This window comes from Sus scrofa, chromosome 7 (genome assembly GCF_054392235.1).
Source record: "Sus scrofa isolate SSC_HxYL_T2T_F1_AM1 chromosome 7, Sscrofa_HxYL_maternal_Yorkshire_Landrace_v2.0, whole genome shotgun sequence".
Taxonomy (NCBI): domain Eukaryota; kingdom Metazoa; phylum Chordata; class Mammalia; order Artiodactyla; family Suidae; genus Sus; species Sus scrofa.
This window is the reverse complement of record NC_139389.1, coordinates 63,525,814-63,534,830: the sequence shown is the minus strand read 5'-3', so window position 1 is coordinate 63,534,830 and position 9,017 is coordinate 63,525,814. Positions and strand designations below refer to the sequence as shown.

The 9,017-nt window shown below is 58.7% G+C and overlaps 1 long non-coding RNA gene and 1 other non-coding gene across 2 annotated transcripts in view; both read right to left on the bottom strand.

The window, feature by feature from the left end:
- The window catches only part of LOC106510139 (uncharacterized), a 35,265-nt gene extending 29,491 nt beyond the window's left edge, over positions 1-5,774 (bottom strand). Inside the window, exon 1 of the long non-coding RNA XR_014809220.1 lies at positions 3-5,774. This is a non-coding gene — a long non-coding RNA (uncharacterized LOC106510139). The remainder of the gene's footprint in view (positions 1-2) is intronic.
- On the bottom strand, positions 131-211 carry MIR9-3 (microRNA mir-9-3). Its single transcript, NR_128410.1, has one exon. It is a non-coding gene; the product is annotated as a microRNA mir-9-3 (primary transcript).
- Positions 5,775-9,017: the final 3,243 nt, after the last annotated feature.

Genomic DNA, 9,017 nt, shown 5'->3' with positions numbered 1-9,017 from the left:
ACCTGGTCCGGGCGCGGCCGCTCCGCTGAGCTGGAGTCCACTGGGCGGGCACTGGCTTCCTCTGGGTTCCTCTGGCTCATGAGGGCCGGGGCGGCAGGCGGGGCGGGCGCTCAAACGCAGAAGTTGTGAGAGTCATTTCTACTTTCGGTTATCTAGCTTTATGACGGCTCTGTGGCACTCATACAGCTAGATAACCAAAGAGAGAAACGGGCCTCCCTTCGCCACAGCCGCTGCCGCGCCGTTGGCCCCACGTGCCGCTGCCCACCGGGCGCGGAAACTGGAGCAGGCGTCTTTCTCGGAGCCCCGGGCGCAAGCGGAGAGCCAGAGCGGACCGACAGACACACCGACACACTGACTCCTACAACCGAGGCCAGCAGCCCCCGCCCAGTTCCCTTCATCCTTCCCTCCTTCGCCCTCCTAGAGCGTTCCTCCCCTGCTCCCCGATCTGTGCGTCCAGGCACCAGCGCCGGCTGCCCGCTCAGACGGCGTCCCGGGGCGCATTGAGGGCACCCGCGCGGTGCGCTCCGGCAGCCTCGGGCGCCCCGGCCGCCCCCAGCGCACTGGACCGCCAGCCCTCCTCTCCCAGGCTAATCGCCCCGCGGGGAAGTGACGTCAGTCCAGGGATCGGCCAATCACAGGCTCTCATTCAAATCCCAGCCCCCTTCCCGCGCTCCGCACCACCCAGCCTTACAATGGCCTCGGCGTTCACAGCTTCCCCTCTGGGAGGGCAGGGAGCGCCCCCTCTGCTCTCGAAAGCGTTAAGGCTGCGCCTCTGGGTGCGCACCGTCTGGCCCTTCCCCTCATTCCTCTGCCTTTCCCCAAGCTCCTAGGAGCCTGAGTGCCACCGCAGACCATCAGTTAGGGAGCTTCGGTGGCAAGGTTTGGGGATGCTCATGGTGGGGCGTGGCGAAGGTCTTTCTAGGGTGGCCAAGTACGCACTTGGGAGGCCCTGAGAATGGAGAGAAGGAGTTGTTTCACCTTTACTTCCCATTCCCTCTCCCACGCCCAGCACCTTGCAGTAGACCCAGCCCACGCACCAGAGACTGAGTGAGAAGGGAGGGAGGAATTAAATGTCCTGGAGCGCGTGGGTGGGTGTCCCACCCTTTAGTGCGTGCCTGGCGCGCGCAGAGGCTCCTGAGCTATGCAACCCTCAGTACCAGACTGCTGGGTCTCTCCTCTCTCAGAAAGTCTAGGAAGATACAACTGATTGTACCCCACCCCTTGGAGATATCTTAGACCAGAACTGGGATGTTGGTTAAATTCATTGCAAAATGAAAGCACAAAGCCTTGCCTCAGCTCTTCTTCGAGAGCTCTCAGCACACACCTGGCCTACTCCCTGCAAGTGGTTCAACAGGGGAAGGGGCTGCCACCCAGAATCACCCCCAGCTAAACCTGATGGCAGACCTGGAGGCCCCATTTGCAGCCTTCCACAGGTGAGTGGCCCATGGGCGCCCCTTCCTGCTTACCACAGCCATCATCCTTTTCTCCTTGACGCTGTGGCTACCTTCCAGCCTTGGGCACTAGGATTCACCTTTCCACACCAGCCATCCCTGGGAGGCAAAAAATTAAATATGAAAAGTCTTTGCTCCCAGATGCCCCCAGAAAAATTTATTTTAATCCAAGAGCTAGGGAAAGATTTGGCTATGGAGCAAGCAGTTGAATTCTTGACTTCTCAGCAGTCACCACACCAGTTTTCTCCAACCAGAATTCCGCTGCTGCTGAGTAAAGCACCAGAGAGCTTGGGCAGAGTACCCATGAGGGTCCATTTGAATGAGCCTGGGGCATTGGGCCACCCTCAGCCAGGCAAAACTCTGCAGGATGTGTCCCAAAGATGAGGGCAAAAAAAGATGGCTTGGAAAGGATTTCATGATTTTTCTCAATATCCCTTTCTCGCCTCTTTCCTCCTAAAAATGACACATCTCCATTTTGCCGAGTTCTCAATTTTGTCAAGCGCCTGTTGCCCCACCGCTTGTCTCAGGTTTGTTCTATTTTTGTCCCGACCATAAATCCAAGGCAGCTTGCATCCCACTCCCATCCCAGGCAGCTTATGCCAGACCAGACCTGGCATTTACATATCTCTCTCCAAATCCCATTTTGCACACACATCCCGTTTTGCAGAAAGCGAACAAAACCTAGACAGAGCCACAACGGTGGAGAAGCAGAGAGAGGCTGACAGTAGCCCTGGGGAAGGAACCACCCGAATTTGGGCCCGAGACAGTTAATTCCAAAGGATTACCATAATTGGGAGGCGCCCCTTGCTTCCCCTCCTCCTGCAGCTCCAGGAACCTGCACTGTCTCCCCTTCTTGGTGTGCGTGTGTGGGTGGCCTCCAGAGCCCTAGTCCTCCAGGGCCATGCTGGGTGGGAAGGGTGGGGCTGCGGAGGCAGGAGAGGGCGGAGAAGCACTGTTCACCTGCGAGACAGGGAGGAGAGAGAGGGAGCGTGGGGGAAGAGAGAGAGCGAAGAAGGAGCCCCTCGGAGTGTGATTTAAGCAGGATGCTGCACAAAATGGCTCCTCGGCGAGGCTCACGGTAACAGCGGCGCCGGAGGCCCGACTGGCAAGCTGAGGGCGGGTGGGGGCTCTGGGAAAAAGAATTAAAAGCTCGATTTGGATTGAGTTCAGGAGCAAGAGGCCACTGTCAGCAGGGCCACGTTTCTGTTACCGTTTTTGGGAAACCGAGTCCTTTGGCAGGGAGCAAGTGAGGCCGGCCAGCCACGGTCCCATGCCCTGCTTGAACGGGATCACTCCAGAATGAGCAACATCTCCACCTGCAGTACCCTGCCATCCTAGTGCTACTGTCAGGAAGGAAGCCACAGTGAAATCCGACCTTGGGGGCATAAGCTTCAGGGAGAAGGCTGCTCTGGTGGGTCAGTGTAGACTGTAGTCTCTGTGGGCTGGTGGCTGGCCTCCATGCACAGCTTAATTGGGAGCCCAGGAGATGGTCCAGGTTGATGCTGGGTGGAGCTGCATTGTATGGGGCTGGCCACTGCCAGCGGAGGTGATAGGCTGTTGGGCAAGCTGGTTGCAAACCCTAGTGGGAAGAACCTGATCAGGCCTGGCCAGAGATCACTCTCTCATCTGCACATTGAGCTGGGAATGGCATCTATGTGCTCTGTCCCATGTGAAGCCCCTGGCCTTGGCCATGGGCCCCAGTACTGGGCCCCAAGGTTACCAGAAAGCAGTCTGTGCTGTCTGGGTCCTGGGTGCAGAAACCAAAGTGCTAGTGGGTGGCTGCCCCTGGCCATGGTGCTGAGAGCCGCTGGCCACCCACTTCCTTTGCCCCACCATTCCTCAGCCTCCTCCTCACAGTCCCAAATCCAGCTCCAGTGGTACCAGCAGCTAGCAGAGGAAAAGGACAGTAGCTGTAGAGAGAACCATGTTGACAGGTGGCTCCCCACAAGGTGTCTTCTCTCCCAGGCACCTCCAAGGAGGGCCAGGTACCTCATTTTTCATATTTGAATCTTCACCAAAGGACAGAGGGGATCCTGAGCTCCCCCCAACACCTGTATTTACAGAAGTGCCCATTCGTGCTCCAGCCACACATGTGCCTTGTAAGCCTTCAGATTCCCAGACCCTGAAAACCCCTCCTCCCACACTTGGCCCAAACACTCATCTGGCAGCTGGTCTAAGGCAGGTTGCAGATACCTTCCCTGTGCATGTACACATGCACACAGGTGCTCTGGTACCCACTGGCAATCTCAACTGCTTGGGCTCCAGATGTGGCTTTGGCTCAAGTTCCTCTTTCCTCTTGGTGGTTGCACAACTCAGCGAAATGGCCCTAGCAACCACAGGGGTGTGGCCCACCCCACCCCTGTTTCTAACACAATGAGTTAACAGGTTAGATAGAGGGTGAGGGGGCAGTTCTGACCCTAGCCAAAAGCCTTGTGCAGGACCAGTGATTCTGCTACTAGGCTGCCATGACCCAGAGAATGGGAGCCTGAGATGGATGGAGCTGCCCCAGCTCCAGCCCAAGCAGATGCAGCCATGGGGCCTGACATTCAGCCTGGAACCAGCACCCCTTTCTGGAGCCTTGCTGGCCCTTCATTAGAAGACTGTGTCTCTGGCCCAACCTAGGCCAAGTCCAAAAGTGCCCTTTGCCCACTGCTCCCTCCCTCGCTCTTGCTCCTTCCTCAGGCTCAAGCTTTGATTGAGCTGATCTTCCAATTGTCTAGATCTGAAAGTCCAGCACTGGGCTAGCTCAGGTGGACTCAGCTCCTTGCACCCTGGGCCCCTGGGGCCTCCTCATCCACCTTCACATACACATGACCAGCTAGGCTGGGGTGCGCTCCATGGCTCCCACATCCAGCCTCCCTTTCCTCAGGAAGGCTTAGGCATCCAGGGTGTGGGCTCTGGGGAGACACAGGCTAGGCAGGAACTGGGAAAGACCCCTCCTGAAGAGGCATGGGTAGAGCAGCACCCCTCTGCTGGGGTCCCCAACAGCTGACATAGAGACTCGTGTGGTGGAGATTAGCATGATACCACCACCTCAGTGCCAGCCTATCCTATATTCTGGCCTCCGTTCCTTGATTGAAAGCCAGATCCACACACTCCATTCTCTCCCTGTGCATAGCTAGAGAAACCACCTCCTTCAGGGTATGAAGGGCTCAGAAGGGGGGCTCCCTTTCAGCCCCAGCATCTTCCTTTCTCTCCAGTCACAAACAATTGGACTGTGTATTTCTGGATACACACCCCATTCCCGTGTCTGACCTGGAACGACTCCCAGCTTCTGCTACCTCCCTGCTTTGCTGGGAACCAGCCTGGACCCACCCAGCCTTCTCCCACAGAAGCCCTTCCCCACAGCCTCAGCCTCCACTGCCACCCTCATTCTTTTCAGGCTTACTGGAGTCTGGGCTGGAGGAGCCTGCAGAGACACCCTCGAACAGATCCAAGAGGCCTGTTCTGAGGCATAGAGAGAGGAGCAGAGTAGAAAGGATTTCCCAACAACTTCCCATTACAGAAGGGGAAAGTGTGCCATAAATCTTGTCTAGAGTGGGTGCTGTGTGTTGCATTATTTCTTAAAAATTTTTTTTCAGGAAGCCACTTTCTTTTTTCTTTTTCTCTCTCTCTTTCTTTCTTTCTTTGGTGGGGGAGAGGATAAGAAGGAAGGGGAAAGTCAGGGGCTGAGAGGAGGGAGGGGGAGGGACTAAGGGGAACCTCACTTTGGAAACATTTCCTTTATGCCAAACCCGTCGGCCGTCCCACAACTTCCATCGGCCCCCCGCGCCCCTCTCCTCTCCGCACACCCAAAGTCCTCACCTCTGGGCGCTTTCCGCTGCCCCATGACCCTTGACCTTGGCCTTGAGGATTTGTAGGGGATGGTGGGTCCGGCCCCAGAGGCTGATCCCGCCTTCCACCCGCAGTCAGAGCGCGCTCCTCACCCCGCCCGGCGGCAACGGGGAGCTGAGAGCCGCTGCTGCTGCCCAAGGGGACGCCCCAGCCCCCGCTCTGCATCCAGATCAGCTCCCTGACGCTGCCCCAGGCGAGGTTACCGCCTTGGCGCCCTATCCCCTGCTCCCCAGCCTCACTGAAACACAGCGGGCAGTGGCACTTACGGACCGGGAACGGGGCCGGGGGCCCGCAAGGTAGCGGCGGGGGTGGGGCGGCTGCGGGGAGAGCGGCTCCGCGGCCCCAGATCTGGCGCGTTCCCAGGCTCAGGCCCGGCTCCCGCCGCTCTCCAGGCGCCCCGGCCCCGCGGATGCACGGCCGGGAACGGCGGGTGGCAGGCACGGCAGCGGCGGCTCGGGCTCCTGGCGGTGCGCGGCTTCTCCCGGCTCTGAGCCGCTCTCAGCGCCGCCTTCTCGGGCGGGCACGGCCCGCAGTGACGTCAGCGCGGCTCTCCCCGCCCCTCCTCTCGGCCGGACCAGTGCGGAAGGGAGGGGGCGGAGGCAAGCGCGAGGGGCGCCCGGCCTCGCACCCCGGGCCTCCCTTCCCCCGCCCCGCTAGCCTCACAGCTTTTTCTGGGGAGTCGCAGCGCCATTCGAGCCCTCCGTTCCCGCCGCGCCGCCAGGCTCGCCCGGAGCCACCGGCACCCTGGCAGCAGCGGGTGGGCAGCCTCGCTGGCAGCTCTGGCTCAGGAATCCGGGGAGAAAGCTTTGGGGAGAATGGAGAGCTGGGAGGATGGGGGGCACCTACTCTCTGGGCTGAAAGGGGACGTTTAACCTTTTCCCCTGCTCCAGTGTCGGTTAGGCTGGGGTATGTCCACGCTGGACCGGCCGATCCCAGAGCCCCCGTGTGAGCTCAGAAAGGATATTTTAGTTTGGGGAAACGTGTCCCGTGAAGAACGAGGGGGTGCCCTCCAGTCTGAGCCTTGCCTCTCTCCAAGGCCCAGGGCCACCGCCGTCGCCCCTCCCGGCCCTGGGCTGTGCGCCTGCAAACTCGAAGCGCTTGACCGAAGGCGTCCCGGAGCCGCTGTCCAAATGCTGAACTCGGCCTCCCAAGAAGTTGGCTCCCGGCGCCCTGCTCCCCTTGCGAGTGTTGCTCACAGGGGTCGGCAGGAGATTCTGGGACACCCAGCGCGGAGCCTCGGGAAACTTTGGTGCTCCACAGTGATGTCGGCAAGTTCCAGGGAAGGAGGCGAGCGGCCAAGGAGAGGAGGGAGCCGAGGGGGGAAAGCAGAGTAGCGCGCCTTGTCGTGTCACCGAACCCACTGGCTTCCCCCGCGCGCCCTGACTGCTCGCCCCGGGTCCCCTCTGCTTGTGTGTTTCTCCCGCCGCCACAGCAGGGGAGGTCCCTCCGGCTGAACTTGTCAGCGGGTTTCACCATCCATCACGAGCCAGCCAGACAGGCCAAGTTCACGAGCAACGCTATTAACCCTTTGCAAACAAGCGCCTCCCGTAGGAGAGAGCGCTGCCTGTCTGGGGCGAGCTCTCTCCGATTCTAAAGGCACTTGCCTCCCCAAAGCACCCCAGCTCTTTTCTTCTTTCCTATTTTTCTCTTTCCTAAACAACTTGAGGAGGGGACTAGAGAGAAAGAGAATTTGCCCCCCATTACCTTTTTTTTTTTTTTTCTGTCGTTTGTTTACTCTTTTGGTCCCCTAACCTCTCCAGCATCTCCTTTTCTAAATTGGTCTGACACCAGTGTAACTGACTGCTTTTCTAACTGATTTCTCCATCTTCCATCTTGTGACTGTTCGTTGTAGGAAAAATGAGAAAGTTCAGAAAAACATGAGATAGAAATAATTGCCCTTAATTTCTACACCTAGAGGCCTGACTTGAAAAGAAAAACGAGAGAGACTATTTGCATTAGAATAATCTCCTTGCTGGTCGAGTGGGGTGGGATGAGCGGAGGGCACTCAGCCTTCCTGAAATGGCTGGAGAAAGAAAAACAAAAACATGCACTAGGGAAGGGATCTGAGAGGGTGACTTGTCCAGAGGGGTCCTGTTAGAGGAGCCTTGGAGGGACTCAGTGAGGTGCAGGGCTACACACAGGGACCCAGGGAGAGAGTGCCTTCGGGATCTCCACTGGAGAACAGGGGCAGGGCTCAGTCCCTCCCCATTATGCGGAGCCCAAGAGAAGCTTCTCCTAGCCTCCCAGGGTGAGAGCCTGGGGCCAGGGTCCCAGCTCTGGTCAAAGGCTCAGCCCTGCGGGGGAACCCTACCCATCTCTGGGAGAACTTTCTTAGCTTCTCCCTTTCGGTCCTGAAGCCTTGGGCCACTCCTCCTCCCCCCATTTCCTATTGAATTCCCGGCGTCTGGTAGCTGGCGGCAACCAGGGCGACCTACCAACTTTTCCCCTGGGCATTTTCTCCCCCCCTCCACCCCCCAGGGCTTTCTTTTCTTCTCCCTGCGCTCTTTTTGAAAGGAGGCACCCAGGACCAGAACGTGTTCTGCAGTTTAACTACTTCCAAATTCTTTGTTCAGGTCACCCCGGGACTCCATTGTCCGCTATTGAGAAGTTGGGCGGGCGGGTGCGCCTCCGCTGGGCAGGCCTGAATCCATTAGGCCGCTGCTCTGGCCCCTGCCGCCCATTGAGGCGCCCGCCAAACCCGGACGCCCTCAGCCCCCTCCCGTCTCCACTCCGGCTTTTCTGCTGCCCATTTTGGAGACCACGGTGGAGTCCACAGGGGATTAGTTGGGTCTTGCCCAGTCTGGAGGGACTGGGCACAGGTGCAGGCCTACACAATTCTTGCTGACTCTGGCCCAGCCTGCATGCCCTCACCCAGGGGCCTGCCCAAACCCTGGTGTCTGCCCACTGGGCAGCTTTTGAGGAGGCACTAGCCAAGGCCCGCAGGAATGTGGGTAGGGGGACCAGTCAGCCGCACATGCCCTCAGATCTATCCACCCTTCCTGCTATATTGCAGCCTGAATTTCCCTTCCTCTCTTTCCTCCAGACCGAGGCCCCCAGCTTCCAGCTGGTTCAAATCTCTCCTGAGTTAAGGGCATGAAAAAAAGGTGGTTTAGTTTTAGGAGCGATGCACAGCAGCGGGTGCACCAGCCCTGTCCTGGGCCCAGCATGTGCCCCACGGTGCCCTCAAAGGCCAATCCTCTGAGCATGACAGCTCTTCTCGCAGCTCACTGAGGAAAGGACAAGAGATGCTCTGGTCTTGGGCATGACTTCCAGGCTCCAGGGGTGCCAGGGCTGGTGCCAGGGCTGGCCTCCCCAGCGGCCTCACCCCTCCTGCCTCAGGACTCGGGAGACAGAGAGCACATGAGCCCCTCCAGGAACTCAGCTCGGTGGCTCAAGCCTTGGGATCCAGCTCTGACCTCTGCGCCCTGCGGAATGCCCTCCGTGAGCGTCCTCAGGTCCTGTATGGAATTGTTCGCTCTCTGAGCCTGGAAAAGCCTAGGAGAGACTGAGCATCCCACTTCAACCTACAGAAAAAACATCAAGTTTCCAGACGGGAAGCCAGGGGGAGGGTCGATTGCTATTAGCGTATCTTTTCTGAAGGTTCTTTTCGTGCCGCCCCCATTCTACTCTCCTACTCGGGGATCATGGAGTCACTGAGTCCAGAGTGAATATCGACACCCGGCCCTAGAGGTCACTTAGACCTCTGGTTCGACCTGTCCTGTCCAGTTTGAG